We start from the raw sequence: 26,979 nt of genomic DNA on the forward strand, positions 1-26,979 counted from the left end.
ATGACTTGTTGGCTTTCCCTCCCTCTTACGTAAAAATTAAGAATCCTTAAACATGCTGAACCTGGTTTTGGAGGTTTTTTTATTGAGAAATATATTTACTAGTAACACATGGTTTTCTGCATCCTTCCCTATTATATGTGTTTTTTGATCCCCATTAGCCAATTTCCATTGTATTCTATTTTTATTTTTTTTTAATAGTAGTGGATTTTTGGATTTTTAAATTTCATTTAATCTTTTTATTTCTGCCCAAACGTTTTGGTGATGACAAGATATTTAAAAAGTGCCAGAGAGTTTTGAATTTGCATTGGTAAAAAAACAGATGTTTGCCAGCTTCCATTCAGTTCAGCCAGTCACAAAATGTTAAGAAGAATGATACAGGGAAGAACTTCAAATATAATTAAAAACATAAACTTAGGTTATTAGCTAATGAGTCAGTGTAACTGCTTGCTCCAGCCTCAGGGACAAAATCCCCAAATGTTTACCCATTTTGTAGTGGGAGGTTCAGCTCTGACCAGGTTTCAAACCCAGGGCCTGAATGTCATTTTTATGACATTAAACTGATCCTCAGAGGCCCCAATGCCTGCAGTTCATACCAGACTTGTGTCACATTTATAATGGTCTGTCCCACTGTGTAGGGAAAAAGAGAAACAATAACAAGGTCAATTCTTGGTACATGAATTTGATGGAAAGAACATTTTAAATAGAATTGAATGTGGTATCTGAATGCTATTAGAATTCACCTTTGCTGAAGAAAACCCTGAAGCAAAGAAAAATAATTTTACGAGAATAGTCCTAGATAGTTCTTAACTTTTTCCAAATCTGCATTAAAAGTATGAAGTAGTAGTCAAGGTCGTATTCGATTACTTTTCATCCACAAAGGCACTTGCAGGCTGCCTGCCGAGCAGGCAGGTCTGGGCAGGGTGACAGAAGGAAGCTCTGAAATGGCTGCTGGTAACAGCAACTTACAGAAGGCTCCCAAAGCACTTGGGCAAAGTAACTGAAGTTGCTGAGGCAAATTAATGTTCTTTTGATTAGATCTTGAAAATTTGGATGTCCTATCATGGTGAATAATGCTGACTGTGTTAGTGTCAGCCAGGCAGGAGGCAGCCAGGAGGGCCAACCGTACCCTGGGGTGCATCAAGCACAGCATTGCTAGTAGGTCGAGGGAAGTGATTGTCCCACTCTGCTCTGCACCGGTGCAGCCTCACCTCGAGTACTGTGTGCAGTTCTGGGCACCACAGTACAAAAAGGATGTAAAACTGTTGGAGAGTGTCCTGAGAAGGGCTACAAAGATGGTGAAGGGCCTAGAGGGGAAGACATATGAGGAGCAGCTGAGGTCACTGGGCCTGTTCAGCCTGGAAAAGCGGAGGCTAAGGGGAGACCTCATCACGGCCTGCAGCTTCCTAACGAGGGGGAATGGAGGGGCAGATGCCAATCTATTCTCTTTAGTGACCAGTGATAGGACCTGAGGGAATGGTGTCAAGCTGCGGCAGGGGAGGCTCAGGCTGGACATCAGGAAGAGGTTCTTCACCAAGAGGGTGGTCGCGCACTGGAACAGGCTCCCCAGGGAAGTAGTCACGGCACCAAGCCTGTCGGAGTTTAAGAAGTGTTTGGACTGTGCACTTAGTCACATGGTCTGAATTTTGGGGTAGACCTGTGTGGTGCCAGGAGTTGGACTTGATGATCCTTATGGTCCCTTCCAACTCTGGATATTCTATGATTCTATGATTTTTAATTAGGTTCTTGTGTCAGAAAATGGGAATTTTTCTCCTCCCTCCTCCTCACTTTCAGATTTTCATATGTCACTTCTAGTGCAGGATGCTGTTTGCAATACTGGTGACTTTTCATAGTTGATTTTGTGCTTAATTTGTGACAAAGTGACAGTCTGAGGACCTCATTTAATTTTACTTAATTTACTATGGAAATAGATAAGCAAGGTATGTCTGATATGCTTGGGTCCATAGTGGTTCAATATGTTAAAATTTTTGAAGAGATCTAGCTAAGAGTGATTCTCCACTGTGGCTTCAATTGCTCACATGGCTTTTCATTCTCTGCTTTTGACAGCAGAAGCAGGCATGGTTTGCAGAAAGAAAGAACAGATGAATACTGCCTGGAGATGTGGAGTGGTGCTGTGTTGTGGTATTTATATTCAGATTTAGGCTAACTGTTTGGAAGGCAAAAAATTCAGATGTTTGTGGTGGTAATTATGGATATACTCAACAGCTACTTTTAGAGGCTGGACAGGAAGTGTTCCTTGAAGACAAGAAGCCTGGGAAGTCCCGAAGACACGTGTTGTTTTGAAAACTGATCACAGTCAAAAGAGATAGTGGTTTAAAGCCTGTGTATAAAAATAGTTTTCTGAATGTATCTTCTGTTCCTTCCCAGGGTCAGTATTACTCATAAGAAAAACAGAAATGATTCCTGTTACACTTCCTTGTCTGGCAATAAACTAAAATATCTTTGCTTAATGTCTTCAGAGGAGTACTGGCATGATATGAACTGTGGTTAACAAAAGTAATCTAGTTGAATGTTATATGAGTCAATTCAAACTGTTAGTTTTCAGAAACACTGAATCTGAGATGCTGTAGATTTCTATAAATAGCTCTGCAGAATTATATGAAACTAAAACAGGGCAGTGACATTTAGGAAAAATATTCAGTTCATTGCCAGTTGTTTGTGAATCACATTTGATTTCATTTTTCAGAACTAACTTTTGGGTTTATGGTTATACAAGACTCTCATCTTGTAAGAGGGATTTTAGGTCTTAGAGAAAGATGGGCAAATTGCCTTTAAAACACATTAATCTTATATTCGTAGTCCAGAATATAGAATATGTGTTCCTGACTTCTGCTTTTTACGTTCAGGTCATAATATTATGATATTGTATCGTATTGTATTGTATGATGCATGCCTTAATACAGAGCTTCCATCCTGTATCTTTTCATGTGACAGAACATGTGCTGTGCTTCAAATTCATGTCAATTGATTACCAGCTGTAATGACAGGCAGAACATCAGAAATATAAGCAAAATTCACTACATGCTATTCTCTACATGCATTTCTATTCTTAAATTGGGTTCAGCACACAAATTTTCTGAAGCCATGATTAGTCAGGCTAATATATAATAATTTAAGATAAATTCTGATGTGCTGTTGAGAAAAATGCTGCAGGATAATTGGGATTCCACTCCTAACTCCATCAGGTGGTGCAATTGCTGCATAGGCTGGATACAAGATCTTTCTTCAAAGGCCGGGAGCAGGGAGTAAATGGAGTTTTCCTCTTAATGTACTGAAAGCCAGCTCAAAAGAAATGCCACCCTGCAGCAAGTAAACTAAATTTAATCTCTCATATAGGCATCAGTTGTTCTGAAACAATTTTTAGGCAGAAGATGATCTTAACAGTCAAGAATGAGCTAACAGAATTGCCCAAAGATTGAAGGTACTAATAAGTACTCTGTCTTAGGACTGAAGACAGCATTCGGCATCCTGAATGAAATAGAATTGCTCAGATGAACCTTTACATCTTACTTTTCTCAATTCTGGTGCTGAACTTGAAAGTACTGAGGTATTTTCTTGTGTGGGAGGAAAGGGATAAAATGATAATGGAGTCGTTTGTATAGAAATTATAATTTTCTGTAGCTTTTGTATAAAAAATACACTCAAAAGGGTATATGAAATAGCCTTATATCTTGTGAGATTTTTTTTCAGAATTATTATTAAGAGGTTCTCAGAGATGCATTATTCTGAAATTTGTTGCTCCAAAATCCAAATCCAAAAGATTAAAAAAAAAAAAAAAAAACAACCCACAGAGCTGAGTAAAATATTCCTAGGAGCTAGGGAAAGACTTGTTTCCCTACAGCACAGGTCAATAGGCAACCAGGATAAAGATAAAGCCCTTCATGCAGAAAATCTGAGAACTGTTGTTTCCCCAGCTCCACAGCTCTAAGAGAGGGTATAACGTGCTTCTGTTTTTAACTGTCATAAACTGGAGACTTTGGTATAATAGTAGAAAGGGCGATCAGACAGATTTGGAGAGTTAACAGCCGTATGAGCTGCAGAAGTGCCAGTGAGACGCAAATCAGACTGAGCACATCCACTGACAGCTCGTATTTGTTAGTGCTTTAACTATGTAGTGTGTGCAGGAGGAATCTCTATGGCTGCCAGAATCCAGATGACAGAGCAAAAGAGGATGCTTAAATATGACTCTAATAGTTGTGAGTCTACCCCATCTGCAAAAATCTATTTTATAGATAAAAAGCTGGCAGATATAAGAGAAATATATGATGATTTATTTGGGAATAATCTGTTAAAACTAGGTGGCATTTGAAGTGTTAGTAAAAAGAAAACATCCAGTTGTTCCCCTTAACTGTAACAAATTGCACTAACTGCAGAAGTCCACTTTAGTGTAGTGTGAATGTTTGATAAAACAATGCATTTGATTTTTCCTCCTTACCTCTTGGGGAGTGGAGGAGGGAGAAAGAAAGTAAACTTTAAATGAATGTTGAGTAGGTAAGTAGAACTTGGTTTGTACAGAAGCCCAGTACAGATCTTTGCATGACACTTTTGCCCATTAAGCATCTCACTTAGAATAAGTGCTGTTAGTTTTTACCATGCAGTGATTGTCATAGTAAGCTGGGAGAAGAGACATGAAAGGGAAATAGGTCAAAAGGTGGTGGCAGTATGATAAATAATTTAACAGTTTTTGTTATCTACCAACTCTAACTTTTTGTCTAAATACTTAATACAGACCTGGAATAGTAATAATAGATCTAAGAGACAACTAATTAAACATTTATTATCCAGATTAAAAAGCAATTATTGTTATTATCTTTAGTCATTAGATGTCATACATAAATGTGTAGGCTACAGATGTTTATTTCAAAACTTTGCAAAACTTACTGCTTCGGAAAATTAGTGGACATATTAAGTAACTTCCCTTGAAATTGTGTTGGGTAGGATTAATGATGCTTAACTGTATTTTTTTTTTTGTTTATGGATTGCTTTCCATAATGTCATCACCTTCAGTATCACTTCCAGTCCTGTTCCAGGATGTTACACCGGTAGTGGGTATTGGCATGCTCCGAGGTATACTTGTCTCTAGAGGTTTGTCATTCTTCTAGGGGCCATCTTCCAAGCTTTTCTATATATGTTTTGTTCATTTGTTTTGTCTTCTCCAACATCAGTTACTGTTGTGATAGAAGGAAATGAGGGTCTGTTTGCCTTCATTTTGCAAATAAAAGTAAGCTGTGATAATGACATATGCTATTCAACTGCATACATTTCAAAAGAACTGTAACTTTTTCATCTGTATCAGTGGATAATTAGTAAAAATATTTTAAATTGTGGAGTTTGGTGTTTTTTGGCCACCTCCAGTTAGATGCTATATTTGTGCAGTAACTGTGAGAAATAACCATTGGGATGTGGCAATTCTGTAAAGGAGAGGGCTTGACACTACTCTTCAAAACCAGGTGCCCAGACTCTTGCTTAAACATGTCTGTCAATGAGGATGTTGGCAGACTGGGGAGGACACACTTGTTTCTGAGGTCCTAGCAAGTCTGCAAGTCGCTTTGGCTAAGCCTTTTGCATGGTGACCATGACAGTTTGAGTCTTATGGTCTCTTTCTGTCTTGGGTGTTTATGGCTGCCTTCCTTGGGGAAACATAACATGGATCTATGTACTTGAGGCTGAAGAACTTCCTCTCCTGACCCTCTCAACATTTTTGCAAGTTTTCATATCTTTGATTTATTGCTGTAGCCATTTCCTCTGGGTTGTCACATCTTTCAGTAGTTAACTTGCTTCCTTTATTAATAATATCTAAAAACCATTTAAAACTTGGGGCTTTTGGCTAGGGAAATAGAAGTGAATGACACATTTTTCTTTAAAATAAAGGTCTGAATGAAAGACTTGTTATCATCTAGAAAGCACAACACGGCTTGTCCTTAATACTGTAAGTTAGGTAACATTAAACATCAAGCCTGAGCATAAGTGCGTATTGAGATCGTCTGTGCAATTTTTGTGTATGCATAGTCTGACGGAATCTGACTCATTTAAGTCTTTATTTTCTAATCACTTTAAGCTACTAAATAAGTAGCTATACATGTCGTTACACAACAGCTTAAGCTAACTTAAGTCAGCACTGCTGCAGTCTCACCTTTCCCCTTCCCTCCATATGACGCAGTCTCATATTCTCTTTACAGGGCACATGTGTAATCTGTGTAGAGCTAGTTCAGGGAGCTGACTAACAGGATGTGGATTATGCTTTTTTTCCAAGTCTGTTTTGTTGGGTGAGTATAGTGCCAGCACCCAGGTGATGGACAGACTGATAATGTGGGCTGTGGTAATGCTGACTTACATTATTACAGCTGTTTGGAAATGCATGAATGGCTAAGCTGATCTAATAGCTTGCTGCTGCTGGAAGGGAGGGAGGAAGAAAGGAAGGAGAGAAGGGAGGGAGGGAGGAAGAAAGGAAGGAGAGAAGGAAGGGAGGGAGGAAGGGAGGGAGAGAGGGAGGGAGGGAGGAAGGAGGGAAGGAAGGAGGGAAGGAAGGAAGGAGGGAGGGAGGGAGGGAGGGAGGGAGGGAGGGAGTATGAGTAGTTCTCTCCTGCTCTCCCAATCAGGCCTTTGAAGGATACATGCGATTTAGGCCCCTACTTTTTTCTGTTTGCCTTACTTGCTGTTAACTTATGCAATTTAGTAGTTAATACATTTAGTAGTTAATACATTTCTGCCATCTGAAGACTGGGCCTTGCATGATGGAGAAAAGTTGATGTGTGATTCTAGAACAGTTAACTTGGCACTTTATACTGTGAACTCAAATAGGTCCAGAAGATTTCTGCCTGGCTGTCGTATATTGGTGTGCCACTGTTCATGTCTTGGATTCAGCATGCTTTCTTCTTGACTAGACATTCATCCCAGAAACTGCAGGGTACAGAGATGCCAGTCATCTGTCTTGCTTTATATAGGCTTCATTAGCAAAGTGAAAGCCTATCTTATAGAATATGCTATGTTTAGTAACAGTTGTGTCCTCTTCACGTTCCTGCTTGTAATAACTAGAAAGTTTTCACAGTATAGATTGTAAGTATAAAACTTCTGGGAATACATTAAGTAAGGAGGCAGGAAAAGTTTTCACAGTGTAGACTGTAAGTTTAAAACTTCTGGGAATATGTTAAGTAAGGAAGCAGGAAACAGACTTTGGATGCAGCATTCAGTAGTGAACCAAGTCCTTTAAGTGATTGTTTTTTCTCCCTGTGATTAATATAGTGTTATAAAATATGACAAGTTATGTAAATTTACATAATTTCATAAAACAGACTTTTTTTTTCTTTCATATAAACAACGGATGATTTTGCATTTAAGGGAAGTATTTTAAAAAATCTTCAATCTTCATTAGGACTAGACTAAAAAATTGTGTTTTAACTTAAAACTACTCTGCCTAGCTACATTTTACAGTGAGATGTATAGCTATCCCCACTCTTTATATCAAGAACTTTGGTAGGAAATTGTAGGAAGTACTGTTCAGTTATCAGAATTTATATTCTTAGTTACTGAGCGTAGTGAAATACTGCAGTATGACAGAGATGTCACTTAAAACTGTGAAACTGATAATGTGTCTTACTTTTTATAGAAGAAAAAAAGACATGTAAAAGAAATGTGGAAATGGGCTGTTGCCAAAAAAAAAGAAAAAAAAAGTTATCAGTCAGCATAGACAAAGAACGAGGTAGTTTTCAGATAGATCTGGGCAGTCTTAGCCAGTGTTACAAATGTGATACACTGGTTGCAAAAACCCAATGAACAGTTGAGAGTCTTGCAGTTGAAGTATGTGATACTTGGAAGACTTCTTGTGGAATAAGCTCAGCTTCATTTCAGTTTAATTTAGTTTAAAATATATACCTTCTCTTGAGACAGAAAAAAATATATATTTCTGGTGGCTGATCAAGTGAAAATTTTAATGAAAAACTAAAAATGAGATATAAGTTTTAATATGAGAAGAGCTTGTAATGGTTTGAGGATTCTGTATCAAATTCACCTATTACTTAGGTGTGCTAGAGATATATCCAGATGAAAATACATCCAAGGATTGACATGACAATTCATAACAAATATACTCTACAGAACAAAATTATTTGAGAAAACCATTAGTATATTAACATAATAGCTAATCAAAGACTGAAGAGTCAGTATCAAGTAGAAAATTTGTGTAGTACAATGTAAATAAAGTTGTGTGTGCATGTGAAAGCTGTCTTAAGGTAAATGTTAGTAAGGGTACTATTGTACTGTTGCAGCTGGAAGAGGCTTTCGGGCTCCAGAAAAATAGGGAAGACATCATGGGCACAAACCCCAAGTCTCATGGAGATTTGCATATTATTTTGCACAGTGGAATGATGATCTTGGTTGCTTTTTGATTTATAGATATTTCTCAGTCCCTTCTAAGGGTGCTAAACAGTGCAAGTATTTTAACTGCTTTTTCTTTTTCAAGCTTTATCTTCAAAAGTTTTAATGCCATAAAGAAAAGAAGTGTGGGAGAGTTTTGTCTAAATTCATTATCAAAATGTAGCTCTGGTCATACTCCACTTGAAACTTTGGTAGAGGGCTTATGCCTCTTTTTTAAAGCCTGAGAAAGCACCTTGACTGTTTGATGAAAATTCTCATCTCCCACCAACACCTACATCAAAAAATCAAAAGAAAAATATCAGTCAAGCTTTGTGAAAAACATGTCCTTGAATTGGCCTGGCCTGACAGGCCTGCTCATGCAGGGAACTTGGGGATCAGAGTGTTTTTGTGTATGCCCTCCTTTGGCTGCAAAAGTCAAAGGAGCTCTGCTGTAATCCTTCCTATAAGGGACTCGGAGTCTCCAGTCACATGGTCATAAAAGCATGCATAAAATATATTATGGGTAAAAAAAGCAAGAACAATCAGTGTACAGCGTAAAGCTTTCTTGAGAAATACCATGGAACAATCAGGAAGATGGATGTGTGGGTAGGATCATATGTGTCTATCTTTTAAGCCCCTGTTTTGAGTTGAGGCCACTTTATGCTTTTGAGTTTTATGCTACACTGTATGTTCTTTTTCCATAAGTTATCCAAATAAAGACATGGAAGCGCACTGGCTAATGGGCTGAGCAGCAGTCAGGGAATACAGAAGTCTTGACTTCTAATCCCCAAGCAGATTCTGTGGCCCAGGAAGGAGATACTTTTTGGTTGCCTGAGGCAAATTACCACTGCACAGTACCATTCAATTCAATGTTAGTGCTTTCTGCATTCAGTAATTAGAATTTGATCACTTAGAAGTGAAAGAAAATGCAAGGGCTTGTATGCATATTGTTCATACTTATAAAGAAGATTCACAATCGCTGGAAAACATTTGCTGTTCTTAGGAAAGCTCTGTCTGGAGTCTGCCTCAGGTATTCATTTCAACCTGTTCAAATTAAGATGTTATTATATGAGACAGTTGCCAAATTATGTCTGTTGAATTATATAGACTGAAATAGCATTAGGGCTTTGAAAACTGCTTGAACAGTAAGTTTTGGAAAAGGTAAAATGTGAATCCACTGAGTTACTGTTTAGCAATGTCTTTAATTTCTTGAAATATAGTGTAATGTATCTCAGACTTGGAAGTGGGAGAAACTAACTTGTGTTAACAATTGGTTATTTTAAATAGTGTGAAAAAAATCCACCTACTACATGAGTTAGCATCTGAATTGGTATTCAGAACTAAGAATCAGTGGTGCAGGTTGCTTTTAGGGGCATTATTAAGAGTGTCCCTGGAAAAAATGCTGTTTTTAAGAAGTCTATTTCACCTGTGCATTAAGAAATACATATTCCTCTTCAATAGATATATGATTAGAGAAGATGAGGTGAGAAGAGAAAGACAGATCATGCATGCAACATTTAGGGCAGAAAGTGGTTGACTGTAGCTGTAGGCAACAACAGCGATGAAAAAAATGTATACATGTAGAGGAAACTGAAAGTGGAAGATTAGAAAAGTTTAAGATTTTGATGGATGTGAGTGAATTATAGGCAAATAAAGAGCAAAATGGAGCAAGAAAACAGTATCCAGGACAAACTTCAATGCAGATGAGTCAGAACAAGCTGACACGCCATAGCTGCAATATCAAAGACAAAATGAAATTCCTGTCTTTGCCTTATTTTAGTAGTCAGGCAGTCTTTAAAGAGAAACAAGTAAACCAGCAAAGAGGATAGTGCAGGTCTTAGAATTACTGCTTTGATTGTTGCTGCCGGGGCACTAGTAGGTCTTAACTGCCCTGACCAGCTTCACCTGGGGCCTCCAGTCATACCTGGGGCCCTATTTAAGCTCAGCCTTTCAGCCTCTGCTCTGCTGCTACTTTAGGGGGCTGTGGCCTTGAGGGTGGCAGCAGCTGCAGCTTGGCCTGGCTGTGGGCCTCACTGAGGTGGCCCCTGGCTTGCAGGCTGATGCCCTGCTCTGGGCCTGTCTCTGTAGATCTGGCTGCCATGGAGCTGGGTCTGAACCTGGCTGTCATCACCAGGGCTGGTCCTGATGTGTGGACTGACTTTTTGGCTTGGCCTGTGTTGTTACCGGGGCTTTGCTCAAGCATCTGGGCTCTTGGCCCAACATGGCTGTGGCCTGCCCTGCTCCCTTGCTTGGGTGGCAAGGCCCTTGGCTGGCAAGGCCCTTGTCCTGCTGCCTGAGCTCTGTGCTTGGCACCCTGGCCTACAGGGAGTAACCAGCCTCTGCTGCATCTCAATGGCTGTTTTATTGGCTGGAATATGGTAGGCTCAAGGAAAATCACTGGCTTCTATTTCCTTTATCCTTTCAAAGGATTAGGTTGGGTTGGCAGAGGGGAGTCTGTACACCTCTGGGTGTGAACTGCTTTAACATTTTTTCAACTCTCCAATAATTAGTTGCATAATAAAATAAGAAAAAATAAATACTACTTGGTTATTTTCTCAAATATTATACTTTTAAAATAACGGCCCCCCTTTCTAAGTTTGCAGTTCCGTTAAAATGAGATGATTCTTATGGCAATATGCGTTACTCTGTATGTTGTTGTAGTAGCTGGAGGAATACAACAGTAGATGTTTGTTGATCAAAAGGTGGTAATATTTCTGTAGTCCAAGTCCTCAGATCAAAGATGTTAAGTACTATGTTTTAGGACAGCTTACCTGGTGTGTGAAACCAGTTTCTTAATATCTTTGGAGATTTCAGCTGAAACTGTATAGTAGATGCTAACATGTTAACTCTTTTATTAGCACAGCATGCAATAATTTGGTGTAATTCTACATCTTGAGACATAGTTTATTCAACAGTTAACAGCTATACAGAGCTCTTTTTGCAATGATTCACTTCTATAGTCTGTTCTATTCTTTTAGTAACATATGATTTTGCCGCAAGAAAGACTTCGGCTTTTGCTATTCTCTTGCAAAAGGCTTATTGTATTCACTTCTTCATTTTATTAGGGGAGAGAGCCTTGATGTTAAATCTAGTTTCCTTCCTTGCATTTACAGTGTATCTACTTTCCAGAGGAAGTATACCTGATTTTATGTTAAATGCTTAACAAGATGCTTCTTTGGTTGAATGTGTTCAATGTGTCTCTTCTATTACTTCTAATTTACACAATGCAACAAACATTTCCATTCCCGGAACAGCTTTTTCTGTCCCAGTGATGCATTACACAAACTGTCCTATTAACTAGGCTGCATTAAAATGAAGATAAAGCAATAACAGGCGTCAACCATGACCCTAGTCTTTTGCTGGATATGCAAACTCTACCTTGCGAATCCTCTGTTTAGGAGACTGAAGTGGGGCATATGGTTGCTAATACATGTTCTTAAGCCCTTGTTTTACATGCAGGTGCGGATTACATTGTTTTCATTAATTGGTACTCTTTCTGATATTGCAAGTACTGGTGCTTCAGAATATCACTTCTAGACTTGAGTTTGCTTTCTAGCTCAGTAGCTATTGTGTAGGTCTTAACAGTAGCGTTATCTTTAGTCTGGCATTGGCAGTTGATTCTGCCCATCCTCCGTTTTCAGAGGTGCAGTGTGTGCTTCAGCTGTGTTATGAACTTCAGATGTGTTATGAACGTGTTGTAGAGATGAGCAATTACTTAAATTGTTTCTTGGCTTTAGCTATGTGCTTACTCACAAAAACAGTAACTTTACTCATCTCCTTGTGAGATATGGGAGGGTGGTTCTGGGAGGGTGGTTCTGGGAGTAATACAGCACTTCAGGTCTGATGCAGAATGTCAGAAAGTGAACTAACTCTGTAAAGGACTCAGTATTGTGCTGATTTTATAGGCCCATTAAAAAAAAAAAGCCTATACAAGGGTTCATTTTCTTTTAGTCGTGCAAATACAACAAACATTGCCACTTTCCAAAATTTTTGCTTAGTTTGTCTGAATAATAAGCTATACACACTCATAATTATCACTGACTATTACAGTGTAGGGGGGAAGTCATAGAGTAATAGTGAAGGCATCAGCTGTAGCAGAAGGAGAAATGACTTAAGTTTAGGATTAGCAAGAAACAATGAGTAACAACAGTGTTTCATCAAAACCATAGCTCAAAAAGTAAAAATGGAAGCAACATTTGTGCTCTACTACTAGGGAACTTTGGTTTTGTGCCTTAGGGCTTCTCCGGGAAGCAATATTGAAGAAAATCTTAGTGATTTGATTTTTGGTCTGCCAACCTACAAGAAAAATCCAGAGCCATTAAACGTACCATGTTTCATTGCCAGCTGATCTTGGTATTCTTCTGGTACTGATGTCTCATGACAGGACCCTGAGTTCTGGTTGGCTTTCTTTATCCTTTAAGGGAATGAAGTAACTTGCAGACTTGTTCTTAGACTTCCTGTGCTTCTTTCCTTTGGTGCCCTTAGTGAAGTGTACAGTAGTTTGTAAACACATAGAGTAATAGTGGAGGGTCTGTAAGTTTGCTCTCTTTTGTGGCCCTGAGGAATAGGGAGCTTTTTGTTTTGTCTTCTACCCTTCTAGCTTTTCCAGCAGTACCGGATTGTGGTCTTTTGTGGGAAGTTAGCAAGTTAGTGTTTTTACAACGTAACTACTTTCATATTCGAGAAGATAAGAAATTGTAAGTAGAGCTATATTAAATACAATTTCAGTCACTTTAGAACAAGTATCCTAAAGAAGATCCATGCATAAAAAAGGTTTGAAAGTGATTTTAAAAATGGGTTCTTTGGGTCAGTTGCAATGCAGATATAACTACAGTGATGTTATTGTTTAAAAAAAAAAAAGAATGTCAACAAAAAAACTCACTACATTTCTCCCCATGAGATGGAGTGCAGGAAAGCACTGAAAACCAGGTTCCAATTTTATTGAAATGTCAAAACATTGATAATGTAACTTAAACTTGAAGTGTTAGTTCATTACGTATCATCTGCTCATAAATGAAAGCTACTTCGGTGTGATTGCAGGGATTGCAGTGACTTGCCACTGAATAGTTGGCTGATTATAGCCTTTCTAAAATACTTATTTTAACTTGTTCATGAATTATTGAAAGTACATGATAGCCAAACAGATCTCTCGGTAATATTATCAATGTTCTTTCCTCTCCTCATTTAATCACGTCTCCTACTTACTGTGACTGTTCTCTGTAGAGCAAGGAAATAATGCAATTTTGTCATTTTCTCGTAGATCTCAAAGGATGAAGTATTCCATTATCACAACAGATCATCTAACAACATCATGTCCCTGACTAAAGAATGTTCCACCTGCACCCACCACAACTTCCAGGTATGCATCCTTCCTCTTCTCTAGCATTGTGCTGTCAGACCCCTTGCTGAACCAACTCAGCTTACTTTGCTGCACAGCCAAGAAGAGTAAAATGTTTTTGCTAGGTCAGGGAGTTGTATCAATTCAGCAAAGACTCGCAGGAGTAGAAACGAGGAGCTGGGACTGTTTGCTTTTGGAAGCGTTGAAGTTAGCTACATCCTCAGTCTTCAGCATCATTATATGATTTGCTGTTGCAATGAATATCTGGCTAGTTTGCTTTTGTTGACTATTACAGTTTTCATAATTAAAAAACAAAAGTTTTAGTGAAGATAGATATGGAGTTACTTGGAATGAGAGTCCAGAAGTATGGAGCCTGAAGGCTTCAAAGGCAGTGAGCTAAACTGTATTTTTTGTCTTCGAAGTACAGATTTAATTGTTTTTGCTTATTCCTGAAATTGACATGAGTCAAGAACTCCTGCCTTTTGCAGTGGTGAGATATTACTTTGCTGATCTGCTAGCAGGCAGTACAGTTGCCTAGGCATTGTCCTCTAATTCTGTCCTTTTCCCCCAAGTTCCAGCAGCCATGTTTTTTCTTTTAGTTTACCAAAAGTTGTGCTTATTAATCATTCTTCAGTACTTTCCTCCCTGATTCTTTTTTCTACTAACAGTTGTTTTCTTTTATTGTTCTCCCTTTTACTTATTCCTGTTCTCAGAGCTTTGATTGCAGAAGAACGTAATGCAGAAGTTGTCACATCACTTAAAATACACTATGCCTCTCCTGCTTAACGGCTGGAGCTGTCAGAGAATGTGTAGTGGTTCCAGAGATTCAAGTGACGCTGAGCTGTTATTCTGCTCTACTGCTATTATAATAAAGTTTAACAAACATTTAGCTATTCTATTTAGTTTAGTAAATGAAACATTTGCAGACAGTGAAGGTGATTTTGTCTTTGCTAGTCAGGTGGGCTTGCTTTATGAAAGCTTAAGTAAAATGGGTTAATAAAATTCCATTAGCATGGGTCTGTCACAGCCCTCCTTTTCATGAATATCAGACACAGCACAGAGGAGTCTAGCTCTTTGTGGGAATGGAAATGTTGTTTTTGCAGTGTTACATTGTATAGAAGGAAGGAATGTGGTATTGAAATATGCTTACAGTGATAAGAAAGCTTAACAGAAAACCTTGTAAAATGCAGACAGCCGGACTCCTTAGAGCAATTAGGTGAAGATCACGGTGTCAAGTCAAATCAGATAAGTGATGAAACATTACCACTTCAAACAGTAAAAAAGTCAAAAGAAGCTTGAAATTTAACAGGCCAGCAACTGAAGGCCAGGCATTGTCTGTGAAGCATCAGATAGATTGTGAACCTGGATTACCCAGTCAATGGGGAAACAGGGGAGGGTCCTGTCATCAAAAAGTATATAAACTGTGTTTTGGAACTAGTGGGTGCGCTCTCCTGCTTGTGGGGCGCCCGCCATTGCAATCGCGAATAAATTACTACTTCACTGAGATCCTCGCCTGAGCCTAAGTTATTGGCTACGGAGTGTTTCTCACAATTGGGGGCTCGTCCGGGATCCAGTCACCTACCGGGGAGCCCCACCGCCGCAGCAGCAGGAAGGCATGCCCCGCTGATTTCAGCGGTCCTGTGCATCGACGGTGGCGGTTCTGCGGAGAGCTGACAGAGGGCCCGAGACTGATTAAAGAGGCAGGATCCGTGAAGTAGTGGGGAAAAGGAAGAAGGTAGGCACTCAGGGTTTTAAGAATTGATCCGGTAACTCTGTGCACAGACCAAGGTAAGAAATATTAAGTATTGCCTCGGGGGTCGGGTGAGACTCTGTGTGATGTGTGATGTGTGATTGAGACGTACTTTTGTACGAAGCGAGTGTGGAGTCCTGATCCGCGGTTCCGTAGCTCCGCGAGGGGCACGGCCGGAGACGGACGAAGCGTGAGATAAGGGAGAGAAAGGAAGAGTCTCGGGAAATTTGGTGTGCGGTAATCCTTGCACGGGGTAGTGCTCGGAGTACACCAGGGAAATTTGGTGTGCGGTAATCCTTGCACGGGGTAGTGCTCGGAGTACACCAGGGAATTTTGGTGTGCGGTAAGCCTTGCACAGGGTAGTGCTTGGCAGTACACCAGGGAAATTTGGTGTGCGGTAATCCTTGCACGGGGTAGTGCTCGGAGTACACCAGGGAATTTTGGTGTGCGGTAAGCCTTGCACGGGGTAGCGCTTGGCAGTACACCAGGGAAATTTGGTGTGCGGTAATCCTTGCACGGGGTAGTGCTTGGAGTACACCAGGGAATTTTGGTGTGCGGTAAGCCTTGCACGGGGTAGTGCTTGGCAGTACACCAGGGAAATTTGGTGTGCGGTAATCCTTGCACGGGGTAGTGCTCGGAGTACACCAGGGAATTTTGGTGTGCGGTAAGCCTTGCACGGGGTAGTGCTTGGCAGTACACCAGGGAAATTTGGTGTGCGGTAATCCTTGCACGGGGTAGTGCTCGGAGTACACCAGGGAATTTTGGTGTGCGGTAAGCCTTGCACGGGGTAGTGCTTGGCAGTACACCAGGGAAATTTGGTGTGCGGTAATCCTTGCACGGGGTAGTGCTCGGAGTACACCAGGGAATTTTGGTGTGCGGTAAGCCTTGCACGGGGTAGTGCTTGGCAGTACACCAGGGAAATTTGGTGTGCGGTAATCCTTGCACGGGGTAGTGCTCGGAGTACACCAGGGAATTTTGGTGTGCGGTAATCCTTGCACGGGGTAGTGCTCGGAGTACACCAGGGAAATTTGGTGTGCGGTAATCCTTGCACGGGGTAGTGCTCGGAGTACACCAGGGAAATTTGGTGTGCGGTAAGCCTTGCACGGGGTAGTGCTTGGCAGTACACCAGGGAAATTTGGTGTGCGGTAATCCTTGCACGGGGTAGTGCTCGGAAGTACACCAGGGAATCTGGTAAACTCATAGGTGTGCGGTAGCCCTTGCACGGGGAAGTGCTTGGCAGTACACCCCCATTTTCCAGGATAGGAAAAATGGGAAATATGAGTTCCAGGGGACAGGGAGATATCCCTGGGGGAGTGCCTCCCGACTGTCCTTTAGGAAGGATGTTGAGAAATTGGAAGAATAACCCCAAAACTAAGGAAAAAGATAGGAAGAAAATGGTTAAATATTGTGTATCAGTCTGGACGAAAGAACCAATTAAAGGAGCTGCAGTATTTTGGCCAAAATACGGGTCTGACAAAGATTGGGTATGTCAGGCCTTAAATTTTTATGTTAATAACAAATTTCCATTTTCGGAAGAAGAATCTGAGTATGCAGCTTGTTGGATACAAGGAATAAATTTGGTTTTGAGCAAAATCAGAATAAAGAGGGAAAGAAAAAGGAAGAGACAAGTGATAAATGGGACCTTCTGGATAACTTACCTCCTCCTTATAACCCCCAAGTTGCTGCAGCAGCAGCGGCTGCTGTAGCAGTTCCTCCGAAAGAAGAGACAGGAACTATAGATAACATTAGCTCTGGGAACAGGAGGTACCCCAAACTGGTAAAAGAATTAGAACAAGGTAGAAGAGGTACTGAAAATTTTGCCTTCCCTGATACTAACAGCACTAACACTAACTGTGTATCCTCTTAAGTGAACTTCCCCCCCTCCTTACCAGCAGAGAGGTTAGGAGTTTCCTAGGACCTAACTTATACTCTTGGGGAGGGGGAATTATGTATATAAATATGTTGTTTACAGGGAAAGAAATGGGAATGATCAGGAGGAGAGCTGCAATACAAAAATGGGAAAGAACTCATCCTCCAGGACCAGGGGTAATACCGGCAGGGCAGAAATAACCACTTGCCGATCCTGGCTGGAAGAATAATAGTGTGCAACGCAGAAATCATATGAGAGACTTGGGGTCAGAATGAGAAAGTACTTGGGGATGAATCCTGAGGACCCGGTATCCCAAGGGCTCTTGAAAGTTCATTTTGTGATTGAAGCCTGGCAAGATGCACAGAAAATGCTCCAGAAGGTGGGGGGGATGTAGTGAACAGTCACTGGGGGGCCCTCCTGTGGGAGGCCCTGAACGTGTGTGTCAGGAGGGGAGATGAGAAGGAAAAGCAGAGAGTGAAACTAATGGTATTGACAGTGTAGCAGGTAGTCAGGCAGAGGGTTGGAGAAAGAGGAAGAAAATCTTCAGGGGGAGTCAGGGCCAGGATGGAAAAGAGGGGAAGAGAGATGAAGGAATGGCAGGCAAGGAAAGCTACCCGTGTTGTGGCCTGAATCTTAGCAGGGACAGGCTTTGATGGGATGTTTTAAGTGTGGGCAGGCTGGCCACTTCAGGTAGGAATATCCGGAGTGGAAGAAGGAGGAGAGAAGGAAAATGGGATGAGGGAGAAAGGTATGGAATTAAGTTGGCTAATGACTGAGACTTTGGTGAAAGTACAGGCTGGAGAAAGATAGGAAGAAGTGTTAAAAAGGGTTATTAAAGGTGTTAAAGGTGTGGTATGTAATGTTTGACAGAGCTGTTTTTTTGAATGAGTTGGGAAAGTTGAATGAGCAGGGAAAGAGGATGTAGGCATTATCTAAGTAACCGTCTAGAAGTTTTGGTATATTTGCTGTGGTGTTTGGTCAGTTTCCCAAGTATCGAGAAGGGGGGGGGCAGGGGGGGCAGCCTGCTCCACCAGGGGCCTCTCCACAGGCCGCAGGGGGCTTCGGCTCCGGCGCCTGGAGCGCCTCCACCCCCTCCGTCTGTGCTGACTTTGGTGTCTGCGGGGAGGTTTCTCACTCCTCGCTCTCCCAGCTGCTGTTGAGCAGCAGGTTTTTGTTTGTTTGTATGTTTGTTTTCGTGGATGTGCTCTCACAGAGGCACGGACTGTGTTGCTCATGGCTTGGCTCTGGGCAGCGGTGGGCCCCTCTGGGGCCGGGTGAAATTGTCCCTTATCTGCCACGGGGCGGTTTCTGGATTCTCCTCGTGGGGGCTGCCACTGCAGCCCCCTCCCGAACCTTGCCATCAAACACAATACACAGGGGCAGCTAGGTCATTACTGGCCTGTAAAGTATCAGGGATTAAATTAACTAATGAAACCCTAAAAAGTGATGGGGGTAGAAGGGGCTGGGGTAACAGTGCCACCTTTGGGGGGTACCAAGCTGAGACTAGGGGATAAAATGATCTCTGGGCAATTACTGTATGTACCCAAGGCAGGGACTAACTTGTTGGGAAGGGATTTGATGATGAAATTGGGCATTCAAATAGTAAATTGTTAGACTGGAATAACAGTGGTATTAATGGAGTGCTCTCAGGCCCTGAGAGCAAAGATATATTCACCTCTGACTGGAAAGACTCTGAAGTGGGGGCGGAAGCAACAATACATATGGACAGTTTTACCTCAGGGGTTTACAGGGCCTCTGATTAATTTGGGCAAAGTTCTAGAACAGATTTTGGAGCAATTCCAACCTCCCAAGGAGGAATTTCTGTTACAAAATGTGTATGATTGTTTATTGTCAGGACAGGAGAAAACAGTTGTGAAGGAAGCTACTAACAAGCTATTCAACTTTCTGGGAAAGCAGGGCTTGGGAGTATTGAAAAATAAATTACAATACGTAGAAAGAGAAGTCAGGTATTTAAGGCATCTAATGTCTGAGGGAAAACTGAGAATAAATCCAGAGAGGATTCAGGGAATTGTTGAAAACTAAGAAAGAACTAAAAAGTTTTTAAGAGAGATTTCTGTAAGGAATCAGGAGCCACGAAGCCTGAGGGAAAATGGATACTCCCTGATGGGAGAGAAATGCTGAATAAAGCACCAATGAGGCAAATATGATGTTTTACATCAAGAGAGTCATTGGGAGATGCAAGCAATGTGTGATGTTGTGCTAAGAAAGTATGTCTGTGTAGGAATATACACTTTAGTGAAGCAAATATGCAGAGGATGTACCATATGTCAAAAGGCAAATAAAAAGGTCATTTGTAACTAACCTAGAGGGGGACGGGAGCCAGGGATTCGACCTTTACAAAGTATACAGGTAGACTTTACTGAGTTACGTAAAGGAGGGAGATTTAAGTACTTGTTTGTCCTAATTGGCCACGTGACTGGATGGGTGTAAGCTTTCCCCTCTTATCTGCCACTGCAAACACGGTGGCTAAGGTATCACCGGAGCAAATAGTCCCTAGATATGGGATAGCTGAAAACATTGATTCAGATCAAGGAAATAATTTCACTTCACAAGTACTGCAAGGGTTAATGCAGGCCTTAGAGATTGAGTGGGCTTTTCACACCCCCTGGCACCCCTCCTCTTCTGGGAAGGCAAAGCGAATGAACCAGACATTAAAGAAGCAATTAACTAAATTAGTGTTAAAAACCCAACTTCCTTGGGTAAAATGTTTACTTTTAGCACTCCTCCAGGTTCAAACAGCACCAAGAAACAATATAGGAATTTCACCGTATGAGATGCTGTTCGGATTACCCTGTCTGGGCAGAAGGGATGAGATACCACAATTCGAAACAAGAGAGTTTTCTTAAGAACTGTGTTCTGGGGTTGTCCTCTTCTTTGTCATTTCTCAGGACCCGTGGGAAATTGGGTCCTGATTCAGACCTGGAAAGGATCAACTCCGGCCCGAATGGGAAGGACACTTCCAAGTACTACTAACCACTGAAACAGCCATAGGAACTGCGGAAAAAGGTTGGACTCACTATACTCGAGTGAAGGCATCCGTCGACCCTAGTACCTGGGAAGCTGTTCCTACAGAAGACTTGTTGGAAGCTGAAATCGAAGAGAAAAATCTCATAGTGGACTCTGAGCGGGATAAGAGCTTGCGATTGTAAACTAACCTTTTATTTTCACAGGTAACTAATGAGTGTGACTTGTGATTGAGAGAAAGGACTGGCCTATAGTGAATTGAAGTGTTCCCAAGGGGGGTTTGTTATGGTAGTAGTGTATATCTTATTCTTTGTATTGATAATTATTTGGAAACCTAAGGTTTAAAAATAATGACAGGGAAAAATCAATTATTAATTTTGTTTTTAGTGATTATAGGCCTCAGAGAAAGCCTTGGTCAATTGGCAACTTGGAAAAGGCATGACCAGATAATAGTAAGATGGGATACCCCATAAAAATATGGGTGAATGTGACAGAGGGTTATGTACCACAATCTGCCATGTTTGATGCTTGTGAGGTGTTAGCTTATGGAGATTTAAATGCCCAACGACAATTGAGCAGAGGGAACAAATAACTGGTAGAGACCCAACAGCCAGATTGAGAATAGCTGTATGGAAACGATCCTCTATTGCCATCAGAGAAAGGGAGAAACTCAAGGAGAAAACAGGAGAGAAAACAGGAGGCCTTCTTTGAAATGCGGCAGTTCAAACATTTGAGATTGAAACAGGGTATGGGGATGTGAATGCCTGGATAGAATGGGTCAAATATACTGTCCAGAGTCTCAACCATAGCAATTGCTATGCTTGTGCCTCGGGATGACTGATTGCCCAGATAGTGCCCTGCCCACTGGGGTGGACCGAGGACTCCCGAGGGATGCGATGTATGATTGCATTGTACCAAGAAAAGACTGCCTGGGGAAATGAGGCCTGTAAGTCTCTCTCTTTACTATTCCCTTCCTCGCATGATAGCAATATCAGGGTTCCCCCTGTATTCTCCACAGCTATAGGTAACCATACAGCTTGCCTCTCATGGCAGGGTGTGAGTGCTACCTGGCATCTGGGAGAATTTGCCTTGTGCACGAGGACCTTGAATGCTACTGAGGACTTGATGGGAAACTGCTCCAGACTTGAGATCCCCAGGGCAGATCTCTGGTGGTACTATGGAGGGAAGATCTTACGGTCCACCCTACCATCTAACTGGGGAGGCACTTGTGCACTTGTTCAATTAGCTATACCCTTCACCCTGGCATTTGAAAGCGAAACATCACAAATACCCAGAAGAAGTAAAAGAGGCTTAGGAATATCATTTGATGATAGAGTATACATAGATTCTATAGGGGTGCCTAGAGGAGTTCCTGATGAACATAAAGCCAGGAATCAAATTGCTGCAGGGTTTGAGTCACTGTTCTGGTGGGTAACAATTAATAAAAATGTGGATTGGATTAATTATATCTATTATAATCAGCAGAGATTCATAAACTATACAAGAGATGCGATAAGAGGAATCGCTGAACAACTAGATGTCACCAGCAAAATGGCTTGGGAAAACAGAATAGCATTAGATATGATTCTTGCGGAGAAAGGTGGTGTGTGCGTGATGCTGGGCAACCATTGTTGTACTTTTATCCCTAACAATACTGCCCCGGATGGCACAGTAACTAGAGCATTGCAAGGGCTTACCACCCTTGCCAATGAATTGGCAGAAAACTCAGGAGCAGACACTTCCATCACAGGATGGTGGGAATCTTGGTTTGGTAAATGGAAAGGAATGGTAGTGTCCATATTTACATCCTTGATTGTAGTAGCAGGAGTTTTGACAGCCATTGGTTGTTGCATTATCCCCTGTGTAAGGGGACTTGTCCAACGGTTAATTGAAACTGCACTTTCGAAACAAATTACCATGGATCCACCACCCTACTCAGATAAGATGATGATATTAGAGGAAATGGAAAGCAAAGAAAGTGAAGAAGAGGAAGACATCTACCAAATTACACCTTAGAGCAAAATTTTGCAAAAATCAACAAATTATAAAAAGAGAAAAGGGGGGAATTGTGGGAATGGAAATGTTGTTTTTGCAGTGTTACATTGTATAGAAGGAAGGAATGTGGTATTGAAATATGCTTACAGTGATAAGAAAGCTTAACAGAAAACCTTGTAAAATGCAGACAGCCGGACTCCTTAGAGCAATTAGGTGAAGATCACGGTGTCAAGTCAAATCAGATAAGTGATGAAACATTACCACTTCAAACAGTAAAAAAGTCAAAAGAAGCTTGAAATTTAACAGGCCAGCAACTGAAGGCCAGGCATTGTCTGTGAAGCATCAGATAGATTGTGAACCTGGATTACCCAGTCAATGGGGAAACAGGGGAGGGTCCTGTCATCAAAAAGTATATAAACTGTGTTTTGGAACTAGTGGGTGCGCTCTCCTGCTTGTGGGGCGCCCGCCATTGCAATCGCGAATAAATTACTACTTCACTGAGATCCTCGCCTGAGCCTAAGTTATTGGCTACGGAGTGTTTCTCACATCTTTAAATAATGCAGTTGTGTCCTGGTTTCAGCTAGGATAGAGTTAATTTTCCTCCTAGTAGCTGGTAGGGTGCTATGTTTTTGATTACGACAATAAGAGTGCTGATAACATGCTGATGTTTTAGTTGTTGCAGAGCAGTGCTTACACAAAGCCAAGGGCTTTTCAGCTTCTCGCTCTGTCCTGCCAGCTGACCCAAACTGGCCAAAGGGGTATTCCATACCATCTGGCGTCATGCTAAACAATATATAGGGGTGGCTGGCCGGGGTGGGGGGGCCGGCTGCTCGTGGATAGGCTGGGCATCGGTCAAGGGTGGTGAGCAATTGCATTGTGCATTACTTGTTTCGTACACATTATTAGTAGTAGTACTACTATCATTATTATTATTATTTTCCTGTCTTAATAAACTGTCTTTATCTCAGCTCACAGGCTTCAGTTTCCCGTTTCTCTCCCCCATCCCAGAGAGGGAAGGGAGAGGGTGAGCCAATGGCTATGTGATGTTTAGCTGCCGACTGGGTTAAACCACAACAAGTTGGCTTGAGCGAAGGTCTACGTATGCTTCTGTAATATACACCTTACAGAACTGGCACAGCACGTTTTCTGTCAAAATAGTTCAGCCTGTCCTAAATATCGTTTTAGTGGCTGTGAGGGAGGAGGGTGGAGCCCTCCTTCCTTTATCAATTCCTCAGACTGTGTGGTAGCTCCTGTATCGTAAATGACAGATTGCCCAGTGCTGTCCTGTGTTGGGGGCTGCGTTTGCACTTGTTTGCTGTGTGTTTTTGGCAGGGTGTGTGGGAATAGAAAAGTTGTTTTTGCAGTGTTACATTGTATAGAAGGAAGGAATGTGGTATTGAGATATGCTTACAGTGATAAGAAAGCTCAGCAGGTGACCTCGTAAAATGCAGACAACCAGACTCCTTAGAGCAATCAGGTGAAAATCACTATGTTAAGTCAAGCCAGATAAGGGGAGAAAACATTACCATCTCAAAAACAGGCCGGCAACTGAAGGCCAGGCATTGTCTGTGAAGCATCAGATAGATTGTGAACCTGGGTTACCCACTCCAGTGGGGAAACAGGGGAGGGTCCTGTCATCAAAAAGTATATAAACTGTGTTTTGGAACTAATAGGGGCGCTCTCCTGCTTGTGGGGCACCCGCCATTGCAATCGCGAATAAATTACTACTTCACTGAGATCCTCGCCTGAGCCTAAGTTATTGGCTACGGAGTGTTTCTCACAGGTGAACTTGCATGTTAATATGCATCAGGAGAAATGACAAGCAATTGCCTTTTCATCCTCCTTTTGGATGCTTAGTTTCATATACTTATTATTCTAGGCAAAAAAAAAAACACACATATAGTATAAGCAGAGCTGCTGGGTGTGTCATAATCTTGAATCTTCAGATTTTTTTCAGTTTCTAGTCAAATTTCCTCATAGCATCCTGATAAAGTGAACACTTTTAAGTGTTTGTTCAAATATGTTAACAGTACTACTTTTCCAGTAGTCACTGATTTGCTTTGAGTTATAGAATTCTTCCACAAATAAATTACAATGTAGGTATGTGGTTTATTTTGGTGCCAGGTGCATGCGGGATAGCTCCCAAAAGCATGCACACCTTAACGCGGCAACTTGCTCTGGTTAAATGCAGTAAAAAGTTACATATGCACGAAGTTTCCCAATATGCCTATATAATATTATTCATAACCTATCCATGATTTGTATTAAAATCAGCTCCAAGAAGTCATTTCCATAAACTCCTCCCATCTGCGCCTGCGCAGTGCCTTCTGGTGGTGGTTGTCGGGAGGTCATGGGGATGAAGTCCGGTAACACCTCTTCATCACCAGTAGTTGACCCCTGCCTTTGTACAGCTGCTCCTTGACTCTTGTCCAAACCACAAGGTCGGTCTCAGCTGGTTTTTGAGACAGGTTCCCCATTTTTGTCAGGAAACATCTTCTGTGAGGGGCCCTGAGACTCCTTGTTTCGGTTAATTTGCACAGTAGTAAGCAAAGACTCAGCAATATCTATTTTAATGCGATTAAGCAAGCCCCCATTCTTTTATCCCTGGCTTCAGTCACCGTATGCCAGTTGTTCATGATTTATGCAGCAGTAGCACCAAAACAAGGATATCATTCTGTACATGTAAGACTTATTTCATAATCTCCCTCTGAAATTAAGGAATATAAGGGATAAGATTCCCTGAACATTAATTGGACTCAGTAACTTGCTTGATCAGTGGCCTAGCTGCAGGCAATGGAGCTGTGAACCAGGTTTGTGGGAGGTGAGCAAAGAATTCAGTAAACAGCAATAAACATAAGGATTCATCTGTACAATAAGGAAACATCTTGGACACTGACTAGTAGAATCTCTGCTACTTAGTTTTCATTAATGGTGATATGTAAATATTAGTACAATTCAGTTTTGTTAAAAAAGTAATTTGAACTTTATATATATTTTCTGTGGGAGTGTGGCCATGGGGGTCGACAAGCCCCATGGTTGGTGATAACATCGGGCTCTTAACGATGAGGCCATCAGGAATGTAAAGAGTTTAGAGGGAACAAAGAAAGGTGATTCAGGAGATGCCTTGCCGTCTCGGGTTGCTTGTTCTCCAGCCGTTAAGGCATGGAAGTTGCTGGGGGTTTGCGGTTGCCGGGCAAAATTGTTGACCAATGAATAGTTAGTGAAAAAGGACTGCTGTGGGGCGAATGGTATAAGAAGGGAGCCTGTCCTCAAGATTGGGAGGCAACAAGGAGAATGAAGTTATGCCCTCAATATGAGAGATGAAGTTAGGCCCTCAGTGAGAGAGGGATGAAATTATGTCATCAATAAAGTAGTAGTAGTTACTGATCCTAAAAGAACCCTGGTGTCCATGTGGTCATTATGTCACACTTTTCCATCCTTCTCTGTGTTTTCCCCACCTCCTTATGTATTTTTGATCATATCGTGGATGGCAAAGTAAGGTTTCTGGAAAAAGAAACGCTGAGTTGCAGAACACTTGCATCTTAATCAGAGTAGGTAGGTTAAGGGATCTCTATTCTCTCTGATCAGGAATCCTTAACTGCAGGATTTTTGCTGAAGACTATTCAAGCATATTCTGTTCTATGGATTGCAGTGTCCAGGGAGGTTCAGAATGTATTTAGATTTTGCAGAATCCTAGTATACTCTTCAGAACTCCAATTGAAAGGTAACAATGATTTCTCAAATGGAAGTGGGAAGAGTATGTTGAGGAAGATATATTTACTTCATTTCACTGCTTCAGATGGTGACAGTGGAATTAAACAAATCTGTTCTTTAAGATTTTGGTATGTTTTCAGCCCTACCTTCTCCCTTCAGTTCACAGCTGAGAAGAGGTTAATCAGTGGATGAGATTGAACTGATCTGAAGTCAGGCTTTAACAATGATAGCAGAGGGCAAGTACAACAAGACTTCAGATGCTACTGACCACTCAAGAACTTTATGCAGGAAAGAGAAGTCAAAATAGAGTTATGTATAAATAAAAAATTCATTAGCATCAAATATAGTCCTGTTTAAAATTTTATTGCTCCCTTTGGTAAGGGCACATTCACTTGAAGAAAAAAAAAATGTTTTCATAGTTATTTTCTTAACACTATTTAAAACATGGTGCTAAATACTTGATACCTGCTATGACCATCCAATTCTACTATCCAGACTTTCTCTGGCATCCTATTTGAAGCTACTTTGTATTTGCAGCATTGCTTGACCTGATGGGATGTTTAAGCAGTTGAGTAAGTGGATAAACAGAAGCTGTAAGTTTTTTTTTTCCACAAAATTCACATGTAGAAAAATGGATGTGCCTGTGGGAGCAGAACCCCATTAGCTCTACCAAAAAAAAACCACCTGTTTTTGAGTGATGTGTTATGCAGCTAGTGTTTGTTACAGATATTTGAATAGCCTAAAGTAAATATTAAATTGTTGCTTATCATTCTTGTATTCCATTTTTGTATGTGGTAGCATAAATGTTCATCTCAGCACAAACTCATATGCTAATCACTTAACTATTATATCTCAAACAGTAGGAACACCTACACAAAGGCAGAAGACAACTATTTTGCTAGGCATTTCCACAAAAATCCTGTGTATTATTTTAAGGATGGTGTTTCTACTCATAAT

General features: G+C 41.2%; 1 protein-coding gene across 1 annotated transcript in view; it reads left to right on the forward strand.

Annotated features, from left to right (window-relative positions):
* Nucleotides 1–22,865: 22,865 nt before the first annotated feature.
* The window catches only part of GRIN2A (glutamate ionotropic receptor NMDA type subunit 2A), a 214,984-nt gene continuing 210,870 nt past the window's right edge, over nt 22,866–26,979 (forward strand). Inside the window, exon 1 of the mRNA XM_080556983.1 lies at nt 22,866–24,749. The gene's annotated coding sequence lies outside the window, so the exon portion shown is untranslated. The remainder of the gene's footprint in view (nt 24,750–26,979) is intronic.

Source organism: Anser brachyrhynchus (genome assembly GCF_964034855.1).
Source record: "Anser brachyrhynchus genome assembly, chromosome: 15".
Classification (NCBI taxonomy): Eukaryota; Metazoa; Chordata; class Aves; order Anseriformes; family Anatidae; genus Anser; species Anser brachyrhynchus.